A 15,429-nucleotide genomic window follows, 5' to 3' on the forward strand; every position below is an offset into this window, starting at 1 on the left:
GAGATTTTAATGTTGTACTCTCGCCAAATTCCGACAGGCAGGGAACGTCCCGGGTGCATCATCCACAGGCAACAGCAAAGTTACACAGCATAATAGAGGACCTTCAGTTGGTCGAATCCTGGAGATCACTACACCCTTTAGCGAGGGAGGGAACGTGTGTAACGCACCACCGCAATGCGTGGTTGCAATTAGATTTTTGGCTGGTCTCTAAGGACCTCCATACCTGGCTTTTGGATGCCACACATCTACCCCTTACCTTTTCAGACCACGCACCTGTGCAGGTCTGATTGAATATCCCTCCGGCATATGTCCAGCCTTTCACGTGGAGATTCTCATCAACCTATTTGTTAGACTTGGTATTTCCCGAGGAGCTGAGGGAAAAGGTCGTAGAATACTTTGAGCTCAATGAGGGCACGGTAAACTCACCGGGGACTTTGTGGGAGGCATTTAAGGTAGTAATAAGGGGCCATTGCATGGCGCTTAAATCTGGAGTGTTAAAGGCATACGCAACACTTCACATAGATTAGAACGGGAGATAGGGGGCCTAGAGAATTCACAATGTATAGACCCAGCCCTTGACACTGTGGCACAGATACAGACCAAGCTGACAGAATTTCAGGAGGAGGCAGAAAGGGAAACAAAGTATCTCTATAAGTACACACTAGCTAGATGTTATGGAGAAAGTGACCAACCAGGGAAAACTCAGGGCTGCCCACTAATGCCATTGTTGTTTGCCATAGCTACGGAGCCGTTGGCTGCTAAGCTTAGGCAACATCATGCGCAGAGGAGCATAGGCTTCACGGCCAGGGGCCTCTTAATATCTACCCTATCAGCACTGGAGAATGTCTTAAGTAATTTTCACCCCGCAAATTATTCACACGTATACATAGCATGACACAGAGAGATTACCCAATCACTAGTACAACGTCCAGAGAGGATTGGGAAAGGGAGGCTGACCTGACCATAACGGAAGAAAAATGGCACTTCTGCTGCTCTCCAATGGAACAGAACTACAGGCTACGATTAATCCACTTAAATTTTTTACACAGACTGTACCGCACGCCAATGCAGCTACACCGCATGGGGCTACATCTAGATACAAGATGCTGGAGGTGTGGAGCGCAGGACCCCAACTTTGCTCACCTCAAATGGGCATGTGGACCTATAGCGACCTACTGGCCTGACATACTCAAGCCCGTAGGACATATAATAAATGATGTGATACCAGAAATGCCAATGGTGGCGCTGCTAGGATATGTAAAGGAAATCCCAAAGGAGAATCGTAAGCTCACAGCTATGTTGCTATTGATGGCAAAACAGCAGATAGCCATACATTGGAAAAAACAGCGCCTCCCACGATAGCAGTGTGGATAAAAGCAGTCACTTATTGCAGAGATCAGTTTTCCAATTTCTGGGAATTGATGCCCAGCAATTTCACGCTCCTTTTTTGCTCCCTCAGCACAAGTGCCAAGAAACCTAATGGTGTTAGTCGCGCTTAATAAATTCATTTAACATAACATAACATAACATAACATAACAGCAGACCCCGTCCATCTGACACTTGGGAGCCTTTCACGGGGTGGCTGAGGTCAGGTGGAGGAGACTTGTAATTGGAACAATCCACGTGGGGCTGGACATGGAGTATTTACAGGTGGGATAGTTAGTGTTGAAGAACAGGATCAAGGCTTAAATGGTACATGACATGTTCGACCCCGCAATGGGCTGGTTACTCGTAGTATAAAGATGCAGATCGGAATTGGAAATTAGTAGGTACTGCCCTGGAATGTATATAGTATTGCTTGGATGGGGGGGGGGGGGTTAGTTTTTTATTGTAAATAATTGAAAGCGACATTGACTCTATTGCTGGGAACACATGCTGACAGGAATGGTAAATTCGAACGATATCGCTGCCTTCCCGCTGGGTTGTTGGCAAATATAGCTGTGTAAAGTGCACAGAAACGCATATGCTGCCGGCCTCAGGGTTGTGGCAAAAAAGTCTGTGTAAGTTCCAGAATATGCAATAAAACTTGGTTAAAAAAATATATATCCCAATTGCTCTGTAGCACCCATAATACCCTCCACTGCAGTGACAGTGTAAACATGACTGTAGGCCTATCATGTGTAGCTTGACTGCATTGGTTTAACATGCAAATTCAACCTGTCAAAATAACCCCTTTTCACAGGCTTAAGCCTTCCTTTTAGATGTTAATGTGTCACCCCTAAGTAGGCCTTACTGTCCAGAAGACAGCATGCCTGGTATTTAAAAGTAGGACATGTAAAAGTCTAATTTTAAATGTGTCCTTTCAGTGAAAGGGCACTAAAAGAAATTTTCACAGCAGCAGGGTTGGGTGCTCCATAGAAACGCATTGGGATGCTGTATAGCATTAATTAATGCTATCTGTGGCTGGGAAGCAGCTACAAATTTAAATCTTGGACTTTTTGAAATATTTATTACAAAACCGATTCACTGGTGAAGTCAAATTTGTAATAAATATTTTTGAATAGATACTTTTGGAAAGCTACCTTTTCCCTGTCTAAAGCCTATGGATGCCTATCTGCACAAGCCAAACTGTCAGTTGACTAGCCCCCTAGATGAGCTTTGACCTTGCTCCCAGAGCTGAGACAAAGTCTTGGGTGTGCGGAGGTATTCTGTTCCTTTGGCCCCATCCACTCTGCTGAGGTTAAGCTCACTTATGAAGTCCCTCAGGGATCGCTTTGTTCCATATTGCAGTTAATGTCTACATCAAGTCGCTATCCAGTTGACATTGGCCCTTGCTTTCACTACTTTATTGTAAGCAGATGGAACCTAGGTTTTTCTAGATTTAATCTCTCAAATAGGCTGACAGATTTTTTGCTGGGCTATGAGAGAAGGATTATCAGCAATTTTTGAAAACTCAATGGGGCAAGACCAAACACTGTTGATTGGCAAACACTCAACCTCAAGATGTGTGGCCCTCTTAGTAAATACTCATGGTTAAGAATGCTGGTGTCCTTTTCTACTAACATCTGGCATTTGGACCCCAAATTCAAAACGTTTAGTCAAAAGGATTCCTGCAGCTAAAGTTGCTAAAACGAATTGTTTCTTGTATTCCCTCTGACAAACATTGTCTGGTGTTTAAGTCTTATATTCAGGCACATTTCGAATATTTCAATCTAGTTTTTATTGGTCTCCCAGAATATTTTATCTCCAAACTTCAACATTTATAAAACATAGCAGTCAGGTTATAATGAGGACTTTGGAAACAAAGTCTGTCTCTCAGGTCTGGCCTTTATTGGCTACAGTAAAACAGCAAATACAATTCAAAAAACTTTTTGGGGCACCTCGAGCTTTCTAGAACCTTTATCTTGTCAACTAACTCCCTACAGATGTTTAGAAAACTACGCCAATGTATATCCCAGCTTTTTTAATGTTGGAGCTTCACAGGATTGCTAGACTTTTTTCCTTTTTTGTGTGCTTAACATGCTTTTTTGTAAGTAACATATCAGAAGAACAGGAGCAATTTAATACATTCAGTATCAGCAAAGTACTGATTCCATGATGCTAAAAACAGAGATGAAAATATCCATATTAGTACAGCTACTACTCTGTCTGCAAAGACTAGAGCTTTTTTTTTTTTTAAAGACCTTTATTGTACACTTCTGAGATGACACAGCATTGGGCCTACAACCCAGGGGCTGCCCGCTTTATACACAATTTCTGCTCAAGACTGTCTGAGTAACACAGCCCTTCAGCCGACAACCCTGGAGCTTTTACATTTTTTAACCTTTTAAATCACAGGAAGAGATAGAATAAAAGGAATAGAAATTAAGAAATAGCAGAACAGAATAGAGCGCAAGAAATCTCATTACTGAAATTAATGAATGCGGTGAGAGTTGTATGGGTGATGAATCTGAGTATCTGTAGGGATGGCTCTATGGTGCTCAAATGTATGGTACACTGTTTCCCTGTTTTTTATGGACTTTGGGAATATCTTGTGCTGCGATATGTACATATATATGTATAGGTATATGGTAATGACCACAATAAACTATTTATTTTTTTGATAAAATTCTGGATGATGACATTGATGATGTTCTATATGTTTGATTAACTCTATTGCAGTAGATATATACATATACACTATGGGGCTCATTATGATGTCGGTCAGAAAGCCTCAGCCCGACACTGACTTGGAATCTGTACTGACGACTTGTAGTAGGCGGTTCCAACCACTGGATTATGATGCGACAAACACTGTTCGGTCAAATTCCCATTGTTTCCTTTGGGAGCTCGTGTTATGCCTGAGAACCGTCTGTAACACAGGCTTCTATGGGGAAATGGGGGTTATGTGTAGAACCCTGCACCCTGTGGCAAGAACCCCATACTGCCTGCCAGACAGTGCAGGGTTTTACAGGGGGTTACCGAAGGTACCCCCGTGGCCCTCAATCGTAGGCCTCTGGGACAAGGCAGGCCTGCCATGGGCCCCGAAAGTCACTTTCCAATATCCTTTCCATGTCCGAAAGGCCAACCTGGAAAGGCTGTTGGACATGAACATTGTAATTCGGAGGGCAGAATGTAGCCATAGGGGTGTACGATGTAGTTCTGACTGACACGTATGCTCCCTGAGTCAGAATGACTGCACGTTTACGTTCTGACCACGAACATCAGAATCGGGCATTCGGAATGTAAACCGACTGAGTCTGTTGGAAGGGCTCCGACGTGGTCGAGGAGATTCCGACTGTCGGGAGGAGGTTTCTTCCCGATATGGTAATTGGCCTCTATGACTCTGAGATGACTTGGTAAGCATCCTTGAAGTATTGTGAGAGACTTGCCAACTGGCGATGACTTGCTGTAGAGGGCACGCTGGTGATGGATTTACAATCCAACACCTTCCCTGCTGTTGCACAAACTGGAGTAAGTAGAGTAAATGATACTATTCCTAAGTCCATCTCGGCCCTACAGCAAGTCGTTGCAACAACCGCGTTGTAATGGAATGCGTGAAAAGCATATTCGTTGTAAAGAGTCCTATTCGCCATCAATGGAGTTAAAAACAAATGACAGCAAATTTAATGTGAAGCTTAGATAAAGCAAAATTAATAATATGTGAAATTATAATTTTTATTGTATCTAGACTAATCCACCAGGATAGAAAAAGTGGTGCCCAGCTCTCTCTCGAATGAGGAACTAACCCACTGTTCAATAATATTAAAACTGATCAATATAGTATTTTTCATTGAATTAGAATATAAAATCCCTAAACATTTAAGTTGGGTTGCATTTCAAGTAATACTTGCATGCTTAAAAATATACTTAAACAATGTTAAGTAAGTGGCATTTTTTCCAATTCATCCACTTTTAATTATATCCAGATACAGAAGAGTATGATGTTAAGATCTCAAAAAAGGATATAGGAACAAGGGCGCGCGCGCGGCAGACGAGATGGCCGCTTCACACTGAGCGCCGTGATTTCGGCGGCGCTTCTCTTACGAAGGTCCCGTTTCCAGGCAGCAAATTTGGCTGCAAAACGCTGATTCCGGCGGCAGAAATGCTGCTCCCAGCTTGGGTATGCTTCTCTTCATTTGCGCAGCTTTTTTCTCCTGAAAAATGCGAATAAGCTGACTTCTTCATTACGGCCGCCATTTTGTTTTTTTACTCCACCCGTTTTTTCATCAAACTCGACCTTTCATGCCTGACTTTGGTCCATTGGACTTCTTTTTTCTGTGTTTTGCCTCTTTTGATGGATCCTGGAGGCTTTTCTGCGCCTGTGACATGGAGTCTTCTTGAATTTGCCTTTTTTTTACCTCAGTTTAACTTTTGAAGTGCGTCACTGATTTTTGAGGTACATCCTTTCACTCAGCATTGTGCGCACTTTATTCGCTGTTGGTGCCTGCCTTTTCAAGCCTCATATCTCTCATTACGAATCTTTCTGCTTCAACGCTGTGACTTTTTGAGGCATTTCTTCAACTTGATATTTTGCGTGTTGCCTCCTTTCTTGTTTCCCATTGCTTCTCTCAACATCTGTCAAGATGGAGCACCCAAAGGCATCTAACTCAGCTTCTAATACGCGCAAGGACTCTGCTGCCCCTGGTAAGCGTCTTAAAAAGAATCCTCCCTCACCAACTAAATCTCCACTTCCTGTCACTCTTGAGGATATCATGGAGGAATTACGCCTTATACGCCCCTTTATGGCTGACACCACTACCACTCTTCAGAGACTGGATGATAAATGGTCCTATCTGGATAATAGGGTAACTAACGTTGAAGAACAGATTAGTGATGTTCAAGATGTTGCTGCCAAGGTTGTTAGCCTTACTAAGGAAGTCAAATTTCTCAAGAAAACCTCTGAGGATTTGGAAAATCAAAATAGGCGCAATAACCTACGCATTTATAATGTTCCGGAGAATTCGGAGGGGTCCGACATTATCCAATTTTTGAAAACACAACTGCTGCCTATCACTGGACTGCCAAAACACCTTGATGTGAACATTCAGAGGGCGCATCGTCTTGGTCCTAAATCGTCTTCCAACTCTTCGAAACCTGGGGGTATCATTGCACATTTTCTCCTTTACTCTGACCTCATGACCATCCTTCATTCTGCTGAGCAACATAAGGAGCTTCTTTGGTCCGGTCACAAACTTTTTTTCACTCAGGATGTTTCCAAACTGACCGATGCTCGACGCAAGGAATTTCTGGATTTGAGACCCACGCTTCGTTCCATGAATGCAAGATATGGCCTCATACATCCGTGCTTTTTCAAGGCTACTTATAAAGAAAGAACTTTTAGCTTCGACGACCCAGCGGACCTTCGGAAATTCATTGATACCCACAAAGAAGATTCCATGGAACATAGCAGTTCCTAATGTTTTATTGTCTTTTCCTGTTGATGTATGACTTTTGGTCTTTTTGTTCCTCAATATAATGTGCTTTTGTTCTCCCATCTTGTATTTCAGGTCTCTTTTCCAAGTGTTTTGGTTTTGTTCGCGTCCCTCACTGTACTGTGCTGTTGTTCGTCTTATTCGTTCGTCCAGTTTGCTGCCCTTCCCTTCAGATATGTTTGGTAAGTTTTCCTTCATTAGTTTTTTTTCCGTCATGTTTGGTCTCCCTCTCTGATTGTATTATTTCTTTTTTTATTTCCTTATTAAGTGTTCTTGAGACCACACCTCTGGTGTCTTATTTTATTGTGCGGTCGTCTTTTCCTGTTGCTCCCGCTCTCACTATATTGCTCTTCACGTTATTTATTCTGTATGGCTGAAGCCCTTCTGGTTTCTTCTCTTTTTTTCTCAGGGGAGCCGTGTTCTCCCACTCCCACTTCTCTTCTCCTCTCTCTTTCCTTTTCTTCAAGGCATTTTTTTGGGCTCATTCTTCATTGTCTCTATTCTCTATTGTTTTCTTCTCTCTTCACATTGCGCTATGGGTTTTTGTGTCCTTCCTGGTATTATGTTATTCATTCTTATCTCTCCTTTTTATTTTTAAATGAATGGTCTTCGAGTCATTTCTTGGAATGTGAAAGGCCTTCGTAAGCCGATTAAAAAACAACAGGTTTTATTACATTTAGCCAGACTGAAATGCCAAGTTGCTCTATTGCAAGAAACTCACCTATCACAAAAAGATCTTTCCTCTTTATGCAGACAGTGGGTGGGTGATGTTTTCTGTTCACCGTCAGTTGATAATAAGAATGGTGTTCTCATTTTGTTCCATAAATCGTTGTCTGTTCAGTTAAAAAATGAGATTTCGGATTCAAATGGTAGATGGTTGTATTTAGATGTCAAAGTTAATGATGCTGATTTATCCTTTTGCAATGTTTATGGTCCAAATGGTATTGATCCTGTTTTTGGATCGATTTCTCTAAGTTCCTTTCCTCACATACTAATGTTGAGTTAATTGTTGGAGGTGATTGTAGCCAGTTAATGGACCCCTTTTTGGACCTCAAATCCCAGACCAGGTATATTCCAAGGGTAGGCGTAGTTCGCGAAGTAGCGCTACGCGAAGCTACGCGAAGTGCACTTCGCACTACGCGAACTTCACGTAGCACTACACGAGCTGCGTAGTAGCATGTTCGCACTGTGCAAGATGTGTTTTCAATGATTGCACAGTGTGGACAAGCTTACTTACGTGCTTTGATAACTTTATTTAGGTCATAGACCATAAAAGTGCAATAAAATATGTACAAGCACAGTGTTAAAATATAAATACATCGAGTTAAAAAATTATTAAACAATGGATATCAAAGTAATAGTTATGAATAGAAGCAATCGTCCCTTAGTCCTTGTGGATTATTACGGATCTTCTCCTCCACATACTGAGATGGAGGAGAAGATCCGTTTTTCTCAGGGGAGCCGTGTTCTCCCACTCCCACTTCTCTTCTCCTCTACTGTCTTTTCTCCTCTCTCTTTCCTTTTCTTCAAGGCATTTTTTTGGGCTCATTCTTCATTGTCTCTATTCTCTATTGTTTTCTTCTCTCTTCACATTGCGCTATGGGTTTTTGTGTCCTTCCTGGTATTATGTTATTCATTCTTATCTCTCCTTTTTATTTTTAAATGAATGGTCTTCGAGTCATTTCTTGGAATGTGAAAGGCCTTCGTAAGCCGATTAAAAAACAACAGGTTTTATTACATTTAGCCAGACTGAAATGCCAAGTTGCTCTATTGCAAGAAACTCACCTATCACAAAAAGATCTTTCCTCTTTATGCAGACAGTGGGTGGGTGATGTTTTCTGTTCACCGTCAGTTGATAATAAGAATGGTGTTCTCATTTTGTTCCATAAATCGTTGTCTGTTCAGTTAAAAAATGAGATTTCGGATTCAAATGGTAGATGGTTGTATTTAGATGTCAAAGTTAATGATGCTGATTTATCCTTTTGCAATGTTTATGGTCCAAATGGTATTGATCCTGTTTTTGGATCGATTTCTCTAAGTTCCTTTCCTCACATACTAATGTTGAGTTAATTGTTGGAGGTGATTGTAGCCAGTTAATGGACCCCTTTTTGGACCTCAAATCCCAGACCAGGTATATTCCAAGGGTAGGCGTAGTTCGCGAAGTAGCGCTATGCGAAGCTACGCGAAGTGCACTTCGCACTACGCGAACTTCACGTAGCACTACACGAGCTGCGTAGTAGCATGTTCGCACTGTGCAAGATGTGTTTTCAATGATTGCACAGTGTGGACAAGCTTACTTACGTGCTTTGATAACTTTATTTCGGTCATAGACCATAAAAGTGCAATAAAATATGTACAAGCACAGTGTTAAAATATAAATACATCGAGTTAAAAAATTATTAAACAATGGATATCAAAGTAATAGTTATGAATAGAAGCAATCGTTCCTTAGTCCTTGTGGATTATTACGGATCTTCTCCTCCACATACTGAGAAGAAACCTGGAAACAGCGAAGACAATGGGGGGGGGGTAGTATCATAGGTTAAGACTCTACGGGCAAGAGCACAGTGCCTAAAGCCCAAGTTCTTGCAAAGTGGGATAATCCAGCACTTCGGAATTTCACCATATGCTGGGCAGAAAAAGAGGATGTGTGTGATGTCTTCCCTGTCATGATTGCAGGCGGGGCAGTTAAGTTTTGTTGCTTTTGCCCATCTTGAAGTGAATTCTCCGACTGGTAGGGAGCCATGTCTCAATTGAATGTAAAGCTTTCTTGCCAGTGGAGGTTGCACAAAGTCCTGAAACGCCTCCATCCTGAATTCAACTTTGGTTGTGAGGTACTCATTGGATAGTCTGCCCAGGGAATTAGAGGAATATAGCATTTTGAGGTAATACGCTTTAACAGCTGCCACCAGGACAGTCCTTTGGGTCCTCAAACAACTATCCTCTGGTGTATCCCAAAGTTGGGGAAGGCCGATTTGGTAGAAAAGGGACTTAACATGTGTTAGCCATGGTATGTTCTTGGTCTTTAACTGCCCCCAAATGATTTTAAATTCTGCTCTAAACGGTTCCAGCTCCGGGGCAGATCAGAGCCTTCTCCAATAGATCAGAGGTCGGGCTGCCGCCAGCTCAGTAATGGGTTCCAGACCCAGGTCCAAACGTAATGGGAGCAAAGGTGTACTTTGCGGGAGATCAAATAGATGCCGCATGAAAGAATGTCCCACTTTCGTCAGGTTACACGTGTTAGTGTGACCCCAGAGTTCTGCTGCATATAAGGCTGCAGACCTAACCTGTATTTTATATATCTCTAGGGCAGGGGTAACCGGTTTAAAGGATGAGGCACTGCAAAATCTGCCTATGCCACCCGCTATCTGTGCTAATCTCAGGGAGGATTTAGAGACTTGCTGGTCCCATATGAATTGTTCTGTCAGAGTCACTCCCAAGTATATGAAGGTCTTAACTCTCTCAAGAGGGGTTCCGTTCAGTGTGGGGTTGGGGCGGGTGTGCCTCGGGGGGTTGAAGATCATAAACTTGGTTTTCTCCAAGTTGATCTCCAAGCCCCGCGTGGCGCAAAAAGAAACAAACCCATCCAAAACCCGCTGGATGCCCGATGATGTCCGCGACAGCAACAAGGTGTCGTCCGCGAACATCAGAGCGGGCACCCTACCAGTGACCAGGCGTGGTGCATCATTGTCCTTGACACAATTAAGTCTGTCTATCAGGCCGTTGACATATAAGCTGAAGAGGGTAGGGGCTAGTACGCAGCCCTGGTGTACTCCTCGTGTGACAGGGAAACAATCAGATAATCCCACGTTCTTCCCACACCTCACCTGGGCATAATTCCCAGTGTGGAGCCGGATTATGGAGTGCAGTAAGTAAGGAGGGAGACCAAGATCCTCCAAGACCGTCCAGAGCCTCTCCTTCGGGACCAGATCGAATGCGGCCCGCAGGTCCACAAAGACAAGGTAGAGGCTGCCACCCTCTACTCTTGTAGTTTTCCAGTATAGGACCTGGAGTCGAAAGATCTGGTCCAGGGTCGAGACCCCTGATCTAAACCCGGCTTGGAGGGTGGTCAAGATTTTGTTCTCCTCCATCCAGCCCAATAGCCTCTCCAGCAGAATTCGGCTCATCAACTTCTGTGTGGTATCGAGTAGACTAATTGGTCTATAGTTTGATGGAGCAAGCGGACAACCCTTTTTAAAGATTGGAACGATCTCTGCCCCCAGCCAGGTTTCAGGGACTGGGGATCCCCGTATGACAGAGTTAAAAAGAGCCAAAATATGGGGCCCAGATCTTTGGCTGGGATCTAAAGAGATCTCCGGGGAGCTTATCCAAGCCCGGGGCCTTGTTCGGGAGCAATTTCTCAATTGCCAGTTCAACTTCCCTGAGTGTGATGTTAATTAGGCAGTAAGTGGGGGCTTCGGTAAGGGCATCTTTTTTTACAGATGCAGGACAGAGTCCAAGTCCAGGGCCCAGGGCCCCCGGCAGTCTGCACTCATGCGGGGGGTCTGGGACCATTGGGGGCTCGGGAGCTCGATTAGAGCCATGGGTTCTATAAAGGGAAGACCCTGAGCCCGGGGCCCCCTGCAGTCGACACTCATGCAGGGGGTCCTGTGGTGTGCTGATACTGGTGTTCGAGGTCCCGGGTCCCCAGGCCGCCGGCAGTCGACTCTCGTGCGGGGGGTCTGGGGCAGCCGAGGTCTCGGAGACCCGATCAGAGCTAGGGTTCTGACAAGGGCAAGACCCAGTGACCGGGGCCCCCAGCAATCGGCACTCATGCAAGGGGTCCCGAGTCACGCAGGTGCAAAGGACCAAACTCTCAGTCCCCGGGGCCCCCGGCAGTCGACTCTCATGCCCGGGGCCCCGTGGCACAACATCCCGTGTAGCCAAAGCCAGTTCTGAAATCTCCCCCTGGGGCAACCACCCACTATCCTCCAACTCAGGACTTCTGTAAAGTAACTTAAAGTGAGCCTCCCACACCATAGGGGCAATATTCGAGACCCCAGTGTCTCTCTCACCTATCGCTGAAGAGGTGACAATTAGCCAAAAGGTCTTAGAATCTTTTAAAAGCAGTGCCTGTCTCAGCTCTTCCCACCTAGATTCCTCCCACTCATTCTTTGCTCTAACGAGTGCCTTCTTGTACAGCAGTCTAGTTGTTCTAATTTTAGGGACCTCTTTGGATTTAATAGCCTTAAGTAGGTCTTTCTTAAGGTTTTTGCATGTATGGTTGTGCCAGGGATGTGTTTTATTCCGGTGCAGCTTGGTCCCGCAAACCGGATAAAATACCTCCCCTAGACTCTCAACTAACTTTCTGTGGATTTCTATAGTCTGCCCTTGGGAGGTAGAATTTCCCATATCACTTATTAATGGGACAGCTAACTGATAAAATTGTGCAAGTCGGGTAGGGGAGTCTAGGCAAGAAGGCCATTTTACTCTTCTCCTATTATTAGAAAAAATATAAGGTGGGGGTGCCAGGGTGGAGTTAGAGGCAGGATTAGTCAACCCAAATGCACCGGGTTTAAGCGATAATACCAGGGCATTGTGGTCGCTATCATGCCTTGGGACAACTTCAAACTCTTTAAACTTGCCCCAGTCTTTAGCCTCCATCATAAGATAATCGATATTAGAGGTTTGATTAATCCTATTATATGTGGGCAGGACAGAATTTTTGTTATTGCCCCTTCCATTGCATGCCCGCAGAGACATTGCAAGGGTCAAGGCATTAATTTGTAAAACTAGCGGGGTCCGAGTCTTTACTGGGGCTATTTTTGAGGCGGGAATTTGCCAAAGCAGGTCCACCTCATCCTCCTCACATGACTCGGATCCACCCAGTGGCTCGAACTGGCAGTTCAGATCACCACCTAGGATGATCGAGGTTGCAGGGTCAAATGATTGAAGGAAGTGGTCGAGCGCTTGGATAGTGCTCGATTCTTTTCCATTCATTATGGGCCTAGAATAGATGTTAATATTAGCTAGTGTAGATCCGCCAACAGATGTTAGCAAAACACATAGGATATCAGGCGAGTTTGCGCCCACCTGTACGCCCTGCATACCTAAGTGCAGACCTACCCATATAGCAAGGCCTCCCGAAGGGCGGCCTTTCCCGCGTGTGACTGCAGGGATGGCATAGGTTGCGAAACCAGGGTTTTCAATCTTCTCAAGAGACCAGGTTTCTTGCATTAGGCAGATATCAAAAGTGGACATGAAGGAGGTCCAGTTAGGTATAGGTAGCTTACTTTTTAGACCTGCAACATTCCACGAGAGTATTTTTATGCTGCACTCCCCGCCCTTTACTTTATCCTTTACTCCCCCTCGTTCATTTGGTGGTACCTGGTTAAGTTTCTGGTCAATCTTTATCTCCTCCCTCATTAAGGCTTGAGGGGGGAGAGTCGCAGAGCCATCAGAGGGTAGTGGATTTTCCTGAGTTACAACGCCTATTACTGGGCTGCCTTCTTTGTGTTTTCTTGGGGGTGTGCAAGGCCGCGCGAGTCAATCCACCTCCACGAGAACGCTAAACCTATTCCAATGGGGTTGTATTGGAAAGAGCGGGGCTTGTGGTGGGAAACCCTCCCCAAAAGGCTGCCAGGAATGAATCCCGTTTAGATGGAAGACAGGATTCCTAAAGTTCTGTGGTCTCCTATTTTGGGGCTGTTTGTAGCTCGGAATGGGGTAAAAATAGGACAAATACATAGGAAATATGTGTGACTCTCTATAGGAAGGGGTTCTGCAAATATGGTCAACAGCAGAAGAGTCCCTAAAATTGATTGTTATAACATCCCCTGCCACTGTTTTAGGGCCCCTCCCAATCCATCCTACTCTTCTCACTGCCAATATGTGACCTGATATATTAGGGGGTAGGGGTCTGTTCAAACTTAGCCACTGTATGCACTTATTATGTAGCTCAGCCTCTTGCTCTCTCTTCCCCTTACTAAGGGGTGGAACTCCCACTAGGGCCACTACAAATGGTTGGGCTTCTGGGGGCAAATCTATTGTTGGCCGAGGTTTGGATGTTACTTTAGATGGGAGAGTTCTTGGTGTTGCTTTTGTATGCGCTGTGATTTTGCCCTCCTTGGGATGTTGACTGGGTCTAGCAGACTGTCCCACAGCGGGAGAAGTATTAGGTCCTGATGACTTGGCCACAGGTATAGGGGGTGGTACAGGGTTTGTGGTTTTAACAGCAGTAGTTGCCGGACCTGGTTTTCTATTTGAGACTGCTGGGGCAGTAGGTTTAGCTATGTCTGGGCAAGGTACCTTTACAGAGACACTATCTGGAGCAGTGGGTAACGGGTTGGCTTTGGGGTTATTTGATTTAGTTGTTCCCATAGACTTGTTGTTTAACATTGATGCAAGCCTATCTAGTTTGGAGACCAGGGGTTTAATATGGGATGCAATTATTTGCTCCAAACTATTCTGAAGATCCGTCACCATATTGGTAACCCAGCAAGGTATCCCTGTAGGTGGATGCCGAGGGTGGTCAAATGGGGTTACCAAATTGTGGTTAGACTGTTTCTTCGTAGTTACAGTCTTAGTGGTATTATCCTTTTTTTGCTTGGAAGCCACTCTGCCAGTTTTTGATTTAGCCACCGAAGGGGAAGAAGGCAGGATACAGGGTTGATCAACTTTGTTGGTAAAAGACTCAACTAGAGCTAAAGATGAGTCATCCACTATTGGAGGCTCAATCTGAACCTGTGCACAGGGGAGCTCGGCGAAGGTAGAAGTTAGGTAAGAGTCCAGGATCGTAGGATCCATAGGAATGACTGAGCAATCTAAGCCTTGGTCTGTAGGAGTTATGGTGGGCTGGAGGGATAATCTTCTCTCAGTATCTTCAATTACATTAACGACCACCCCTATAGTCTGCTTCAACATTTTGTCTATTGCCGTCAGTGTTAGAAGAGGCTGCAGCATTGTAGCCTGAAGTCTTGTATTGGGGCGTGAGGTGGATGATTTAGCTTTCTTGCCCTGGATGCTCATATTTAGTGTAAATTGCCTCGTTGGTGTAGACTGAAAATATGGAGGGAAATGCCAAGGGAGCGATTAGGCCAGCGTAGAAATATAGCTCCCACTCTAGAGAAGGACACCCCGCTTAGCAACTAACAACAAGAGGCACCGATGGGGGGGAAGGGCAGGTGACAGTACCTTATGAATGGATGCCAAGATCTTCTCGGTAAAATGTCATGGAGAAAAGGGGGGTGGCCCGTCCCGTCCACAGTCGACCACGGACGGCCACAGACCGGCCCGCCCTCTGCCCAGGCTCAGCCCGGCGTTACCCGCGAGCGTCCCGCGACGCGGGAGGAAGGGCTTGCTGAAATACGCCTCCCGGCGGAAGCCCCAGCTGACAGGCGGCGTCCCCGCGAAGCAGGGGACTCTGGGAATTGTAGTTTCTCCTGCCCAGCCCCTCTCGGCGGCCGCGAGTGGTTTGCGGCGGCGGGGGCAAGCAGGGAAGGCTGGAGTCCTGGAGATGCTGCAAGGAGATGGTGGTGAACCCCAAAGCTGGTAAAGATGATCCCCGCTCTGCCGAAGGAAAGGCTTGCAGAAATACGCCTCCCGGCGGAAGCCCCAGCTGACAGGCGGTGTCCC

The sequence above is a fragment of the Lissotriton vulgaris genome, chromosome 3_1, assembly GCF_964263255.1.
Source record: "Lissotriton vulgaris chromosome 3_1, aLisVul1.2, whole genome shotgun sequence".
NCBI lineage: Eukaryota > Metazoa > Chordata > Amphibia > Caudata > Salamandridae > Lissotriton > Lissotriton vulgaris.